Consider the following 16822-nt stretch of genomic DNA (forward strand, 5'->3'; position numbering starts at 1 on the left):
TTCCGCCACAAAGCTCTTCATTAGTGGAAGAAAAGCTTACAAGCCACGTCTTATATTTTATATATTTCCTTGCAGTTGGACTAAATTAAAAATAGTGCATTGCTTCTTTGTTGTTGGCTGGCAATTTACATTTGGTTTTTTCTTCATTATTTAAATGTGAACTAAATCACTCTTATATGTTTTAATTAATAGAAAGTGAGAAGGGAAACTTAAGCTCGTTAAATGGAGCAATAAAGCTCATTTCCAATAAAGAAGTCTAACATTAATTGCAAAAATGTTCAAATGCGGTTATTTGCTAATGACTTAATCCATTTTATTAAAAAAAAAAAATAAAAAACAAAACGAGGCGAATGGGTCCAATGTTGAACAGAGGTCAAGGAAATGTTTCTTACAGTTATAAATAAGATATTCATAAGAACATCTCAATTCCTGAACAGAAGCAACACGGGGCATGCCACAAAGTTACTTTGGAGTGGTGATGATGGTGGACTGACCAACAAGTTCCTACTATTTGGCAAAAGGGACCTTAGTAACATTGTAGAGGTCATCATAGGGCACCCACCCTTAATATCCCAACTTCAGAATATAGAAAAAGTGGAAATAGCGGACATTATTTCTGCGAATGCCCAGCCTTCAGCTCCGTGGTCTGATACTCACGTCCACTGAGTTGACAGATGAGACTTAATCATTACAGGGTTTGTCAAGAAAGTAATAGAGCTGAGTCGATTTAAAAAAATTTATTGAACCAATCGTTACAATTCTTTAAAAACTTTCAAAATAGGCTCCTTCTGCGTCGATGAAGCGCTTCTAGCGCGATTTCCAAGTATTGAAGGCGTCATGGAAGGCACTCTCCGGAATAGCCTAGGTGCATGATGCTTGGATCCCCTCTATCGTCTCAAAATTCTTGCCTTAATCGGCCATTTCAGGCAAGGAAACAAAAAAAGTCCGGAAGTTTTGGAATGCTGGCTTTGGTTAGGTAGCTGTTCACTAGAAAGGCGGTGTGAGCCGGGTCGTTGTCGGTGGGCAACTTCCAATCGGCTGCGATGTCTTGTCGGACCCGATTGACCCTTCGTTTGAGTCTATTGAGGACTTCCACGTAAAAATTGGCGTTGTCGGTTTGTCATGGCGAATGATGGCTTTTATGGCATCGTTTTCACTTTGGATTTGCCTCCCAGAACGGTCTTCATCAGCGACCTCTTCTTGCTAAAGCAACATCTGGGTAAGCCTGCTTGATCACATCAAACTTCTCTGTCGCAGTTTTATCAAGTTTCACTCAGAATTTAATCGCTTATCGCTGCTCTAATGACCGCTGTATTTTCGGCTTGCACCACTCACAGAAACTCGTCGCGTGAGAATGTTTGTCCTGAATCTCTAGGTACTTGAAGATAACTAACCAGCTACTCGTTCGTTAGCTAGGAGCGCCCTCTATCGAAACCAGTCGGTGCGCGCACGTTCTGAAGTACAGTCACGGTGGAAGAAAATCAGTCCTATTACTTTCCGGACAAACCTTGTATAAATAAGTGTTTCCGCTAACGAATCTTGGTTTCAACTCATCATCTTACACAAGCAAGTCCAATACTATCCAGAACATCGTAATGTCTTCGAGCTTGCGGGCCGAGTAACTCCTAAGCCAAAGTCGAAGCCCGGCTTTGAGGGCAGCTTAACGGCAGGTTATTATTATTATTTGACACAGGACAAAGCATGTTTAGAGTTATAACTTTCTTTTAGTGAAACGGTGATATTTACATATTTATATATATTTATTTACGCATTCTAAATGTATCCACTTAGTGCGAATTGTTTGTGGTTCCGCCAAAGAAGACTTGAGAGGAAAACAAAAATAGCTGCAATTACCACTTTGAAGTGCGGTTGATGAAAGTCGGCGACAGCCAAATTGAGAAGCTAATAAAAAAGGAATCAAATTTTTAACAAAACGATAAACTCACGTCGTTGAGACGCTCCGATTGCTGTTGTCTAATTGTTTAAGATTGTTACAGTTGTAATTGAATTGATAGGGACCCACAAGGCGAGCAAAACAAGGAGTCAAGCAAAAACACCAACGAATAGCAACGAAAATAGTCCAAATATACTACACAGAGGCCAACCCACACACATGAGAGCGCCGGAGAGCGTGTGTGTGCGCGCTTGAGTGCATTCCATGAAAGGCGAAGAGCAGAGCAGTGGCCACATGAAGCAAAAGTGGTTAACAGAGATTTCGTCGAGTTCACTCATCCAATAAAGCAATGAAAGCAGTGAATTATAAGGAAGTGAGGGAGTGTGCAGGAGAAGCAACAGAATTAAGAATTGTGCGTAAAAAAGAAACAAGTGATAATGATGTCCATAGCAGGGCGTACGAAACTTTTAAGTGAATTACGGAAACTCTGGCAGCGCGTGAGTGGAGGAGCGGTACAAGCGGGGCGGGTAAATGGCAGTTTATGGACAAGAGTGATTTTGCCAATCGCCAATAACTGCATGACCGAGCATGTGCGAATGTGTGTGTGTGTGCGTACACTAATTGGAAAACAAAAGCAACAACAATGCGAACGCGGCATAAAGCATTGAAGGACGACGGCGTTGAGCGCGTCGCAAAAGTGGGTGGCAACGCCTGTAAGTATGCCAAGCCTTGCGATCAAATGAATTTTGTATGTAACGTGGCAATTGTTGTATTTGTTGACTACTTGATCCTTTAATTCCGCAACTAATTGCCAATCGCATTCGACACTTAACATGACTTCTTCGCCTTTGATGGTCAACAGTTCAACGTGGCCATCTAGATATACATATACTTGTATAGTTACGAGTATAAGTGGCTGTGTGTGTGTGTTTGCGGGCTGTGCGCTTGCATAATAGCCAGCGCGCTGCAAGAGCGCGGTGACGTCGGCGTGCTGGCCATTGAGTTCACGACGGCAGAAAATCTTCAAATTTCGTTTAAATAAGTTGCTGATGTTTAGGGCGTGCGAGTGGGCGGCCATCCGTTAAACCCGGTCGTATGGCCAAACTGCCGGTTGTGCAGTAAGTTGCCTAAGAGCTTTCCTGCAGCAGCCCCGCCATGCCACCCATCCATTGGCCTGGCAGCATTTGTTTTATTTATTTTAATTCTTTTTCCCTTTTCTTCATCCGCAGAAATTCAATTAAAAACCACCATAACTTTTCTGCGCCTGTGTGCGTGTGTGTATGTGCGCACATTCTTGTGTTCGCATGTATGTATGTGTCCTGGTGGTGGTGTTGGTGTTGGCGTGTGCGCTTGGATTTAATCAGCATCAGGAATAAGGATTGTGCTAAACTACATTTAATACCCAGTAAAGTGCAAATATATGAATGTTTTCAACTGCACACGCACACAAACACACACCATACACTCATACATATGAGCTTTGGTGTTGTTGTATGTATGTACGTAAGGGCTGGCTGCCTGCAAGTGTGAGTGAGCTTGAATTAAATGGCTGTAAGTTCTTTGTCGACTACGATTGGGCGATAAGACAGCAGCTCTGCTATGCCGGAGGTCATTTTGCAATCATGTAACGGTAGCGGTAAGCCAAAAAGGGCAGCGGCAGCGGGCGAAGTAAAGTTGCAACATGTGGCGCCGCGGGGGCCTGGAGTGTAAGTTGAATGCAGTAATTTGGTTGGCAGTACTTTACGGATTAAATTAAATTGAAAATAAAAATTGATTTCCAAAAGAATCTGTTGCCAACTTATCGGCGTCAAGTGGTTTTATAGCAACGCTATCGACATGTGTTCATGTGTGTGTGTGTGTATATATGGAAATTTAAAAGGATTTGCACATTGGCTCAAGCAGTAAGCTTATTATGTTATATAATCAAAATTGTATATAAGAAAATCCGTTTTGGCACTTTAATGCTTTGCTATTCAACCAATAAAATGGCGGCACCACACGATCCCCTTCGAAGATTACGAATATTTCGCGACTGTCCGACTGTTTGTTGTTATTTTTCGTCCTCAGATGCTTCCTTAGAGAATCAGATAATACTCCAGAGCAGTCAAAGTATGAGTACAGGCAAATCGGTTCACATCGATTGGAGAGAGTGAAACGCTCTCTCGTTCTTTGTGAGGAAGACAATATTGTAGAAATGATTCCTTATGAGCCGCTAGAATCAAGTGAATGATAAAACAATTTAAAATGCATTTTCAACTTTTTTCTAACAATTTCATTTATTTCACCGTTATATTCCTCATTTAATTCAACTCGTTGAATTTTTGCTAAGTTTAGTAGGTGTAGTCGAAAAAGTCTTTTCGTATTTCTTATCAAACTTCAACTTATTTTTTATATTTGTAATGAACTTTAATCCACCATTTTGGTCAATCACTTTTTGACATTTTTCCGCTTGAGACATTATACCATCAGTGTAAAAATTTTCTAGTTTCTCGGCGAAAGATTACAAGTAATTTAAACAAGCTACTCTTGAAGCGAACTTTACTCCATTAAGGGAGTTCTGCATTGAACGAAACAATTGGTGGTCCGATGGTGCAAGGTCAGGGCTATATGTTGAATGCGTCAAAACTTCCCTGCCAAGCTCTACCAGTTTTTGCCGAGTCATCAAACATGTGTGTGGTCTAGCGTTGTCCTGATGGAAGACGAAGCCCTTTCTGTTGATCAGTTCTGGCCGTTTTTTTTGATTGCTTACTTCATTCTCATCAGTTGTTGACAGTAAAATGTAGAATCAATCGTTCGACCAGGCTGGAGCAGCTCATAGTGGATGAATCCTTTCAAATCCCACCAAACACTCTGCATAACCTTTCGAGGCGTCAATACTGGCTTTGCGACCATTTGCTGAGCTTCAACACGCTTGGACCATGATCTTCCTGGCAGATTATTGTCGTATTGGATATACTTTTCATCTCCTGTTACAGTTCGCTTCAGAAATGGTTCGATTTCATTTCGTTTCAGCAAAGAATCGTAGATTGTAATTCGGTCCATTATATTTTTTTCACAGACAATTCATGTGGTATTCAAGCATCGAGAGTTTTCTTGTAGCCAGCTTTTTTTAAATGGTTCAAAACCGTTTGATGATGAATGTTAAGATCCTTAGCGAAGTCATGGCTGCTTATGTGACGGTCCTGATCAATCTTTTCCATAATTTCATCGATTTTTTCAACGATAGGTCGACCAGAGCGAGGGACATTCTTCGAAATTTCGAGAACAGAAACGAGCGATCCATTGCAATTTCATTGCTGGTGTGGCATTCTTCCCTTTTTTATACAAAAAAATTCAAAACAAAGTGAATTTCTTCATTTTTACAGTTGTAACTTTTTTCCACTTCCCCAAATTTATTTTTTTTGGTTATACGAGGCTTAAAATCTCACCTTTCCAACACTACTTGGTATGACAGAATGGGATTGGTAGCATGGGAGATATACGACTGCAACGACATCTATTGACAAAATACGAAAAGACTTTTTCGACTTTCCATATTTTAACATTATATTCCACATTCAATTCAATTCGCTGAATTCTTGCTAGTTGGTATTAGAACTAAATGTATTTTCCTATTTTTTATTTTGGAAATGTACAAAGCGCTCGCATGCTATTTTTGGGTTAATTAAATATTCGCATGACATTAATATGCGCATAAAATTTTCATTCCGTATAATGCATTCACAAATTATGCTTGCCGATGATTACAGACATATATACGCATATATATGTATGCTTGTATATGCGTAACTGCTCCAGTGTAAAAGCACTGGCTGCCGTATGTGTTTTCATGTGAAAAATAGAAAAGCACCAAAAAATGCGGAGAAACTTTAATGTATTTTAACGCCAAACTTTGACACTTGAGACAAATATTAACAATGACGGTGCAAGTTGGAGCGCAAAAAAAGTGTGTGTTGCCTCGTGCGAGGCGAGCTGAGAAACAGTAGAACAGCAGCCATAATGACTCTGGGGCTGGAACCACACCAGCGCAACGAAAGCAAGCATAATGCGAGCTCTAGCCTCGACCACACACACACACACATACACATGTGAACACACTATCTGCTGGCCCGGTCTAGTATATGCATGTAAATTAGTTGGGCAAAAAATTTGCATGCAAGGAAAATATTCGCTCCAAGTTCGGCGTGAAATAACAAGAAAGTGTAAATAGAAACTTTAAATATAACTTTCAGTCAGAATTTGATTAAGCATATCAAAATAACACATAAAAATAATCTAAATAAAATGGAATTTATTTCGATTACACTTCCAACTAATTCGGTCATTTGGGCATCGCTCATACGCAGCGTACTACGCACAGCGCACTGTCGCCCTGCAGCACCACAAAGCAGATTATCGGTGGCATGTTGCGCACTGTGTTTGATATTCGGCAATTTGTATGCATAATTATGGTTAAAAATCAAATTATTTCAATTACGCTTATGCGTTCGTTCGGTCCGAAATTCGGTCGGCAATAAATGCATGGCAAGCTGTGCATAATCCCATGTTTGTATTATGGCATGGATTTGCAAATTAATTTATTTATGTTTTTCGTTGGTCACGGCACGGAATTCTTTGGAAAACAAATCGAACGGAAACAAAGCGGAAACAAAATAATTTGATATACAGTTATGCTGCTGGAAAATTTATTAGCATGTGGCTGACAAAAATACAATACAATCAATGATGGACTTGCACCATTTGCACAAAAAAAAATAAAAACAAATTCTCATTTAAATGGCTGTTTGGCGCATAAACACGTATTTATTATACGTAATTGTAAATGTGAAAGAAAAAAATTATTCTAAAACTGACAATCACGGAAACTAGGAAAATAATGCTGATTTTATTCCTAGAAACAAGCAAGCAAATTATTAAAACCACCCGTATCGTCAATTCTATCTTTTTTTGTTACATTTTATAAATTGTGAAATCAGTTGTATGGCAAAAATAGGTAAAATTATAGATTTGCTTCTAAAAATATTAGAATTTTGGCATTTCGGCAAAAAATCAAGGTTGACAGTTTTCTTCGATTATTGAGGTGTGGTGAAACGGGATGACAGCTGGTCAAAAATCGAGGTTGACAGTTTTCTTCGATTATCGAGATATAGTGAAATCCCTACCGACCAGCCAAACTGTCAAAGAATACTATTTGAGTGCCATGCGTCGTTTGCGCGAAGATATTCATAAAAAGAGGCCGGAATTTTAGGCCGACAACTCTTGGTTTTTCACCACGATAGTGCACCATGACATACTGCGTTACATACATCGTATTTTGGCCATTTAGCAACCTTAAACGACAGCTCCGGGGAAACCGTTTCGAGTCAATTGAATCCATTAAAGGCTATTTGAAGGCTATTCCGGAATTTCACTTTAAAAACTGTTTCGAGAAACGTTGGCACAAATGTATTGGGGCCAAGGGGGATAACTTTGAGCGGAACGACATACATTTTGAAGAATATGTATGAAGAGTTCCTATTTTTTGCACATCGTTTTCCGTTGTGTGCGCCAAATTTTCCACGATTTCGCTTAAGCAACTTGAAAACTTGAAGAGCTTCAGAAGCTCATTACTTAGTAACTCACTCTGCGAAAGTTCACCAGTTGTAAGGATTTTAAATCGATTAGATGTTATCGGAAATGTTGACATGACAGTGCTTCACAACAATAACAACCCAATAATACACCTACGCAGTTATAATGACTTTATAAACATTCGCCGCATACAAGCATGTACTTAGTTACCTAGATATGTACTCGTATGTACTTCACTCTGTCTTTGCCTTTTTTCAGTGCTATTGAGTGCTTGTGGTGTTCCCTTTTTTCGTTGTTGTTGTTTTTTTTAACCCAAAAGTTTTCAACAATTTCATTATCTGCCAACAAGCATGAAATGATACGCCCAAACAATTTTTATAGAAAAAGTTTTTCGCATTTCATACTCACATGCTTTGCACTTGATTCATGAGTAACAATTTAAAATGATTGTGGCAGAAGTAGCAGCAGCAACAACCACAACAACAACAGCAACACAAGAGGAAGTGACGAATGTGACACAAGTGAACTCGATTGACTGCGAACTTTATACACAGGAACATACATTCTCGAGTATATAGCTGAGCACACATGGACACACACATAACGGTCCGCTTGGACGCGCCGAGTGACATATGTCTCGATGCCGAGCGGGTGGATTGTCGAGCAGATAAGAATGACTGCGGGTGGCTGAATATGACGTTGTGTGTAAGTTGAGGCATTTCAAGAGGTAGATGTACATATGTGTAGGCATATATATGGTATAATACATATGTATGTGTGCGTATGTGAATAAATATGCAGGCAGGTGGGTACTTATCGGTTGTTCCAACAAGTTGATAGGTGCTTTGGTGTTGGCTGCTGGAGTGGTCAGCTAAGAGACCTCATATATGCACTTACACATATGCACATACACCCATATATTCATATGAAATTGCTAGAATTCTTTCCCCTGTATATGAGGGACACTTTGCGGGGTGAGTTTGTTGCTAATCACTTTTAATTGCTGGCTAAGATGGCAAACCTTTTATTGAACTTGTATTAATCATTAATATATAATTATGTACCTATATGCTTTGCCAAGTTAACTGTAATACATACTTATACATATTTACTAGCGGATTAGACAGCTGTTAAGTGGCTTATAGGTTTCGCTCTCTGCGAAAGTTATAACCGCTTTACTTTCATTAAGTTTATAAGTACTCTTGCTAGTATATTAGGGCTCCGTTATTTCCAAAGTCAATATAAAAAACATCAACTTTAGCTGTACCGATTCTATAATACCCTTCACAGGTGCATTTTTATTGCAAAAGTGGGTGCAGAAGATCTTGATCCTTACTTTATTATATGAGTTATAGAAAATAGAAGATACAGTCTATATTTTTTAAGTTAAACTATTTTCGAAACCAAGTCTAATGCTGATAAATTTCATGAATACTCCATCCAATATAAAACCCTGATTACCGCATAGATCAGCGCAGCTTGAGAGACATAGAAGATATACTTAAAAACTGAATGCACCAGTTGCCTGCGTCGATAACTCACTGCCGCAGATTTCGGATTTTCCAATTGATCATCGCAAATAAAATATTTCATGCCCAAAATGTATTGAGACCATTTCCCATAGTCAAATAAACGCGTGTCGAATATCTTGTGGTCGATTGTATCCATGCAGCCTCAGATGGCACTCATATTGCCGTTCTCGAATATCAAGTCGTGTTGGATGAAGCAAGCAATGGCGTTGAGGAACATTCGTTTTTGCGCATCCGAGGTAATATGCTGGAGATATGCATAAAGCAAAGAGAGGCTAGAGAAGTGCATAGAATTCGAGCTCTACTGAATGTCTGGGCTAACCACTCTTTTCGTCTGAGGGTTTTTAGAGTCAAGGCACAAAGTACCTATTAGGTTGTGGTATATGCTTAGGTATCTAAAATAACATTTTATATGCCGATAATTCGGATATAAGACCCATAAATGACGTTCCAATGGATTGGTGAGATAATGCGAGTGTTCAGTCGTCATGACCTGAACTAGTGCGAATGTGGAAGATACTATAGCGAACACCTTGGAACACGGTGCGTCTTTTTAATTTTCTTTCTATTGTTTACGTTTTTATGTGCCGTCACATTCTGATACAAGGACTAAGTAGCTGCTAATATGGCGTTTATCAGGAAAACAGTAAAAATTATATCGATATGTTTATGTATGTAGATAGACGGGTATTAAACGCGGCAGACCTGCCACTAAAGTGAATAATACACCAGTGATATCGTAGACAATATTTATCCAAGAAGGGACTGGCACACGTTACGTCGTACGAGTTCTTCCAAAAGACACTTCGAAAGGGTAGATGTTTTAGCCTAATCACTTATCAGCCTAGCTGTCGAAGATTTATATGTATGTACTCAGCCTTATAAAAATATGTACACAATATTTTAAATTATATTTTTTATCGTCCATCAAAATTAAAGAAATCAGGGACTCATATGAAATTTGAAGAAGGCAAAAGTGTCTTGGCAGTGTTTGACAGTAAAAATACTACTTTATGCTCTTTTAGCCGTCATAGTAGAGCTTTCGCAATATCCACTAAACTACTAAACTACTTCGTTATTATATATGTATGTACATATGTGCATTGTCAATATTGCCTGCCTGAACGCTCGGTCGATATGCTCGCAACACTCGTGCAATAACAGTTTTGCATAAATAGTTTGCTTTTAGTAAGAATAATATTAACAGCTCGAACCCCAAATATGCTAAATATAAGATTAAACGTTGATTAGGAGTTGAAAGCCAAAACAAGGAGCAGATTTGCTCATACAGTGCGGGGCATAATAACAACAAGTAGGTAATGTAAATACATTATACGTGGAGCTACTTGAAATGTATGAAGCGGATGTGCGAATGTGAAAAATGGCCCCAGTGGTGTACTAGCATGAATCACAAAGCCAAGCAGTCAATCGAGTTCTTCTTTACAGGTGGTTTATTACTCAGGCTGAAGCACTAGCAGATGACTGCTGGCAGATTTCGGTTGGTAATACAGGAACATCAGTCTCAGCCTATGTAGATGAAAGCTGATAAGATAGTTTTTCTCTTTAAATTTATATACTCGGAAACATTTTTTAAACTCGAGAAGGTTTAGAAATGACTACATGAAACTTTCCTTCGAATTTATATAGTTTTTTTGGACTAGTTCAATTTAGTCGGCAGCGTCGTCATCACTGCAGTGATGGTATGTGAGACAAGGGTCCGGTTTCGGGCAGGAAATAACGCAAAACTACACGCATACACGCACACATTATGGCTGTAGCTTTTATTTTCACTTTCTTATTTTTAAAAGAAAATATTTTTGTTTATATGTATTGGTGTGTGATTACACACATAACAGCCGACGGTATTTTGGGCGATGCTTGAATTTGAATTTTGAAAAATAAAGCAAGCGCACAAATGGAAATGTGTGTGTGTATGGTTATGGACGTATAACTGTAAATGCTTTATTTTATGTGCTTATGTGTGTAAATATGCGATTTACGTTTTTGTATAAACAAAGAAAAATACATAATACTTTCCGGATCCATGTTAACTTTTTCCCCGAAATCAACAAAACAAAGGCCGTACATTGAAAAGGATTTTCCGACCCTTCAGTAGCTTAAGGCTTACAAGCGAGTTTGTAACAAATAGTGCAAATATACTTCTGAAATAACAAAAAATAAAACAAAACATTCTCCGAACTTTGTTGGCCGTTAAATCTTTAAATCTGTAATTTTGGCTTAAATAAACTTCTCAACGGTTAACGGTAAAGTAGTGCGAAATTCAGTAAGCTTTTTGCAGTTAACTACAGGTTGTTCCAATATTAATTTTCACAGTTGATGAAGTTAAAACACTATTCCGGCGGATATTGAGTAATACCAAAAGGCCCGTCAGGATCGGGAAGCATCTGCCCGAGTCACTCGATACCAAACGAGGTTTCAAACAAGGCGAATCCCTATCGTGCGACTTCCTCAGCTCCTGGAGAATATAATTCGAGCTGCAGATCTGAATAGAGGAGGTACAATCTTCTAACGGGTGATTTTTTTGAGGTTAGGATTTTCATGCATTAGTATTTGACAGATCACGTGGGATTTCAGACATGGTGTCAAAGAGAAAGATTTCATCATGAATAGACTTACTAACGAGCAACGCTTGCAAATCATTGAATTTTATTACCAAAATCAGTGTTCGGTTCGAAATGTGTTTCGCGCGCGTGTTTTGTTCAGCGATGAGGCTCATTTCTGGTTGAATGGCTACGTAAATAAGCAAAATTGCCGCATTTGGGGTGAAGAGCAACCAGAAGCCGTTCAAGAACTGCCCATGCATCCCGAAAAATGCACTGTTTGGTGTGGTTTGTACGCTGGTGGAATCATTGGACCGTATTTTTTCAAAGATGCTGTTGGACGCAACGTTACGGTGAATGGCGATCGCTATCGTTCGATGCTAACAAACTTTTTGTTGCCAAAAATGGAAGAACTGAACTTGGTTGACATGTGGTTTCAACAAGATGGCGCTACATGCCACACAGCTCGCGATTCTATGGCCATTTTGAGGGAAAACTTCGGACAACAATTCATCTCAAGAAATGGACCCGTAAGTTGGCCACCAAGATCATGCGATTTAACGCCTTTAGACTATTTTTTGTGGGGCTACGTCAAGTCTAAAGTCTACAGAAATAAGCCAGCAACTATTCCAGCTTTGGAAGACAACATTTCCGAAGAAATTCGGGCTATTCCGGCCGAAATGCTCGAAAAAGTTGCCCAAAATTGGACTTTCCGAATGGACCACCTAAGACGCAGCCGCGGTCAACATTTAAATGAAATTATCTTCAAAAAGTAAATGTCATGAACCAATCTAACGTTTCAAATAAAGAACCGATGAGATTTTGCAAATTTTATGCGTTTTTTTTTTTTAAAAAGTTATCAAGCTCTTAAAAAATCACCCTATACAAGAGTGTACAACTGCTCGCGAACATCCATAACATCGATGTCAATAGCCATTGAGAAGTAAAGACCAAATTCTACAAATCACTTATCATCCCCGTCATGTTATATAGTGCAGAGGCAGGGACGATGACAACACCTGATAAGTCGACGTTACGAATTCTCAAGAGAAAGGTTTTGCGTAAGATTTATGCTCCTTTGCGGATTGACCATGACGAATATCGCATTCGATGGAACGCTGAGCTGTGCGAGATATACGACGACAATGACGTAGTTCAGCGAATTAAAAGACAGCGGCTACGCTGGCTAGGTCACGTCATCCGAATGGATGAAAACTCTAGCTCGAGAGCATTCGACACGGAAAAGCAGAGGAATAGGAAGACCTCCACTCCGTTGAAAAGACCAGGTGAAGAAGGACCTGCCTACAGCTGGAATCTCCAATTGGCTCTAAACAGCGAAAAGGAAGAACGACTATCGCGCTGTTGTAAACTCGACTATAACCGCGTAAGCGGTGTCTATACCAAAATAGAAGAAGAGGAGAAACTATCAGCAGTAATTTCTGCGGTATTTTCATTGGAGACTTTAGGACCATCATTTTTACATAATTATGTAATTCTAAAATACATAAGTTTCAGTGACTTTTTGGTTTTGTTGCAAGTTCCACAGTTCAACGTCATGAGAAGTGTCACAATTTTCTCATCTGCAACTTGAAAGAGTTCTTACGAGTACATACTTGCTGAAGTCTATTTGTAGTTTAACTAACGAACTCTTCCGCCGGTTACCCGCCAGTCAACTTACAGCTCCGGCAGCAGTAGAACCTGGACGTTTGCGAAGCAATTGCCCACTTGGGAGTGGAATTGAGTATTTTGCTTGTAATTGAAATTTGCCACTCAGCAAGATGCAAGTAGTTCAAACGCATTTGAAGAGGTTCACATGGACCAAACAGTGAATACGAGTGTAAGCTAAAATTAAGTTTTTTTCGGCAATCAAAAAAACCAAAAAAATACCAAAAACTACCAAAAAGGTGCCTTCAAGCCAACCGATTACTATGAAGATGATTGAAACTCCCCCAGAAACTTACCAAAAACCGAAGAAGGTACACATTACTAACTTTTCTTTTGCAGTCAAGAAAGGGTCTTTCCTTTCACTACAAAACTAATTGTTTTCTCGAAGTATTACTTAAAAGAATGCGTTATTATGACTGCAGTCTTACTGCGTGAGGGTGGCACCAAAACTTTGCAACTTGACGACAACAGAAAGCAGGAAAATGCACAAATAATGCGAATAAAAATGGAAATAGCGCAATTATGCATTGTACTGACACTGGGCCGAGCTTCTGCGCCGTCAAATGCTATTCACGGGGGCGCTGTAAGAGCTTTCGACAATTGAAAGCTCTTTCGAAAATGCGAAAGTTTGACCAATTTTCACTCCTATCGCACGTTGCGAACCCAATCACTACCAAGCAGCAGTCGCGCACTCGAGGCAATGGAAATCGTTGTGTGCCAAGACTTCTGCGTATTTGAGGATACAAAATTTATTTTGGAACAAAAAGAATTTGAGTCGAAAACGACTGGCAGTCAGCGATAGTGTGTGCAAACAAATGTTGCACACTCCGGAAGTCAGGCAGTCAGGCAGTCAAAGAGGCGAGGCGCCGGGCCAGCTTGCTTAGAAATGAAAAGGGTGCGAATAGTGGAGAAAAGGAAGTAAAATCAATTGAACTAACCAATTATCAAATGCTGTTGGCAGAAGTGGCATTAGAAGTGGAATAAGTTCGAAAATGTGTAAACGCGTTTTGTAACAGCGTTTTGACGAGGCGCGTGTGGTGCGGCGGAGGAGGGGGTTACCGCCAGAAATGGCAGTTCGATGAGTGGCGGCGCTGCATTGGGAAAATATATGGTTTGGCAACTTTTTTATTGATGGTTTTCAGTTTGCAAAGTAATTTTGAAAGGCGAATGTTTACATAATATTAGATAAGTGCGTTTGGGTGCTGGAGTGCGGTGCTGCAGTGGCGAAACTTTATCTTAGCAGTTATGCAAACTCACTCAAATATCTCTAAAGCCAAGCACACAAACACATGTGCACACACACACACGCACATGCGCGTACATGTGTCGAAGAGTATGCAGGAAGTTATTCAATTTTCTAATTGCATCTATGCATGCAAGTGTATATGTGTGTGTGTAGGTGTGTAAGTGTGGGCGAGCATTCGAGTATTTGTCTACTTTATCTGTGGCGGCTTCAGTGGGTTTTTATTTAAACTTACTCTGCTTAAGCGTCTACCTAACTTTCGGACAAAGTTTTCATCAATGTATGAGAAGTCAAATTGGAGTGCTTTATTTTAAATAAATTCACTGCAAATTGCTGATAACGCAGCTGTAAACTTTTTCGTGCAGCAATATGTGTAATAGTAGCTGCAGTATGTATGTATGTACATATGGATATGTATGCATAAGACGAGAATTGATTAAATGAGCGGTCAAAGTATATTTTATTTTCATTTGCGAGTAGGATACATTCATACATATGTACATAAAGAACCGTTATGTAATTAAAAATTGATTATTTAACTGTACTTTCGGCTCATTGTGTGCTTTTGGATTTATTTTCACCGATGATCCTCTTTAAATAATACGCTACGTTAAGTACGACATTTTCTTCTTCTTTTTCACTGGCGTAGACACCGCTCCGGAGGTTGCTTGATGTGTTTTTTTTATGCTGGAATCTAGTACTATAGATAACCATATTTCGGGCCCGGCAAAGTCGATCAACCTCAACCCAGCCTTCTCATGGAGGCTGAATTTACCGACCGTAATGCCAAAGATACCTTCTTTGCCCACTTTGGCGTTAAAGTCTCCAAGCCTGATATCGTGGCGGGGGCAGTTCTCATAGAAGGCATCTTTGGTCACATCATCCTTCTCTTCCGTCGGGGTTGAAGAACTTTGCTTTGATGCGGCTTCTGGCTAGACGTTAATCTACCAGGGTGAATGGCAGTACTCGGCGACGGAGTCTCTCTCCCACCACGAGTCCCACGCCAAATTTGCGCTGCTTTATATGGCCACTTTAGAAAATGCCACAAGGACCTACTCGCCTCAGTTCTTTTCCCGTCCATCGGATTTCTTGGACAGCGGTGATGTCAGCCTTCACTCTAGTAAGGACATTAACCAGCTGGGCAGCGGCACCTTCCCAATTAAGGGACCGGACATTCCAGGTTCATGCCCTTAAATCGTAATCCTTAACACATTTGCAGGGGTCGGCATCAAAAGGGGAATCTCTCATCCGAGGCTGTTTTCTTCTTTTCCTTGGTCGTGTTTTTTACGTGGCGGGTCCTAAACCCAGCGCACAACCCTGGGGACGGATGTTCTTTGGCTACCTAGAGGATACTTGGTCTAAGACCGTAAGTCGTAAGCTGATTGAGTCATATTCAAAAGAATCGTTTCTGGCCATTCCCAAGTGAATGGCATTTACAGAACTTTCCTCACTTGCGTGAACTTCCATACGTGACTTCATCAAAATACGATTTCAAGGACATAAAAACAGCTCTTCGGTAGAAAATATCAAACCTCAGAAAATCCATTGGCCGTCTAGAGTGGGTTTGAGCATTGACACCCCCTTTCATGATTATAAGGCTGAATCTGGTTTATGCTGATCAATGAAGAGTATGAGGCATCTTCTAGAGATTCTCCATTTAGCTTTAATACACATATGTACATTTATGTAAATAAAAAGTCTAAAGTTAAGGTAACAAACTGAAGTTAACAATCTTTCCACACCTCATTCTCTTATCCAGCAACAAGCCTGTGGCAATGCCACGTTCACGTCACTCAGTCTTTCTCCCAGTCGTCAACACCGTTTTCTTGCCCCGCATCCGCTGAACAGATGCAGCAGAGAAATTAAGTAATTCTCCTGCATGCTTGCTGATCGCGAGTCAGTAACAGTAATTTTCATTTCACTGTATACCATGCTGCCACAGTGCAAACAGTACATTGACGGCGCCGTGAATGTCCTTCAACAGTGCAGTGAGGCAGTCAACAGCATTGACCCTTCTTATGCTGGTCAGCCGACCAAGCAGCAAAGCAAACAAGCCGTGCGCACCACATGAAAGCGAGGCAGGGACTGATTTGCGACTCGTTGGTTCGTTGATGGTTGGATGTGGCTGGATGTGGCAACTGTTGGTTCTGCCACTTTGTGGTTGTAATAAAGAGATGTTTATGCTTTTGCCAGCTGGTTATATCCTTTCTCATTAAACTTCAGTGTTTTCTTAACCCACCCATTGCTGTTCCGAGTCCATATTAAGTGAGGGAAAGATTATATTAAAAAGAAATCATTAACTTTAATACTTCACTTGCGAAACCGTGTGGATAATGAGAAATAAAGCTGGAAAATCATT

The 16822-nt window shown here is 39.9% G+C and overlaps 1 pseudogene; it reads right to left on the reverse strand.

The window, feature by feature from the left end:
• Nucleotides 1–8846: 8846 nt before the first annotated feature.
• LOC109579866 (uncharacterized) lies at nt 8847–16706 on the reverse strand (annotated as a pseudogene).
• Between the last annotated feature and the right edge of the window lie 116 nt (nt 16707–16822).

The sequence above is a fragment of the Bactrocera dorsalis genome, chromosome 1, assembly GCF_023373825.1.
Source record: "Bactrocera dorsalis isolate Fly_Bdor chromosome 1, ASM2337382v1, whole genome shotgun sequence".
NCBI lineage: Eukaryota > Metazoa > Arthropoda > Insecta > Diptera > Tephritidae > Bactrocera > Bactrocera dorsalis.